Below are 1,287 nucleotides of genomic sequence, written 5' to 3' on the forward strand. Positions count from 1 at the left end.
TCAAAGCATAGTTAAACAGTAACTCTAACCAGATCTTGCATCTAAATAATTACACTTTAACTCAAACCAAGACATTAATTATAAAAATCAGTCAAAACCTAATATGAAAGGATCTTGTGAAACAAAAGAAAAAAAAACATGAATATAATAATCAAAAATACTTTGGAGAATGACAGAAGAAGTCAAAACCCATAATGATTTTTTAACCTTTACTATTTTTTATCATCTATCCTAAAACTTATTCTCTTTGTGTCTATGGGTTTAGAAAAACTAATTTAAAGATATCCATCCGAAGGTTCGATGTTAAAAACATACAGTTAAAAACCCTGAGTGCACAGTTTTAACCTTTATGACATTTGCCAGGAAGGAGTCAAAGCTAAAATCATACAGCTAAAACACAGTATGAAAAGCAGCTTTCTTCCTCCTTGCCAAGAATAGAAGAAAACCTGTTAGAGGGTTTAAAAGAATTAAGACTGGCAACAATGGTAGTGTTAAACAGAACAACATCTACCACACATCAGTTAAAATATAAAAGTTTAAATTAAAGCACATTTTAGAAGTGAACTGTCCAAGTTAAAGTCTTAACCTAATTCCGAGACAGATTCCCTTGAAAAACTTGAAAAAAATTGCTCCCAGATATTCCCAAGCCAGTAAAGCATTTCTGTCTTTTTTCTCCAGATGTGCAAGAATGGTAGAAATATAATTACAAAAGCTTGTTGATCAATGCTGTGAAAGTACAGTCTGCAAAGCACTGATTCAAGGACGCTAGAGTCAAATGCATACCTTACTATTCTTTTTTTCTTTAATCTTTAAAAAAACAACGTGTATTTTTTTCACTGTATATGTGTTGTGGTCTATCACATAAAATTCTGATACAATACCTGAAAGTTAGTTTTTCTAAGGTGAAATTCTTGCATTGTTTTCAGGTTGAGAAAAAAATATTTTAACAGACAGAGATAAAAACAATTCATGAGCTTAATTTTGTTTTATTTAGAACAGGACAATGTACATCAAAGCATTTGAAGAAGGAAGAAGGTGGTGATTAAATGTCACTTCTCTTGTAAGTACAAATTGTTACAGTTTAAAGTGTATTTGCTATTTTCTATTTGCACTAAGTTGCGTTTAAACAATTGTATTTATTTAATAAAATGTAGTAAAACAAAGATTGATATTTTAAAAAAGTAAATCACCAAACTGTGCCAACTTTAACAAGTTCATATTTAAATGTTTTCTAACAGTTTTGTTTAGGGTCAGATTGGCTCTCCACCATTAAGTATAATTGATGCC

The sequence above is a fragment of the Cyprinodon variegatus genome, unplaced genomic scaffold (genome assembly GCF_000732505.1).
Source record: "Cyprinodon variegatus isolate N-32 unplaced genomic scaffold, C_variegatus-1.0 Scaffold2039, whole genome shotgun sequence".
NCBI classification, from domain to species: Eukaryota; Metazoa; Chordata; class Actinopteri; order Cyprinodontiformes; family Cyprinodontidae; genus Cyprinodon; species Cyprinodon variegatus.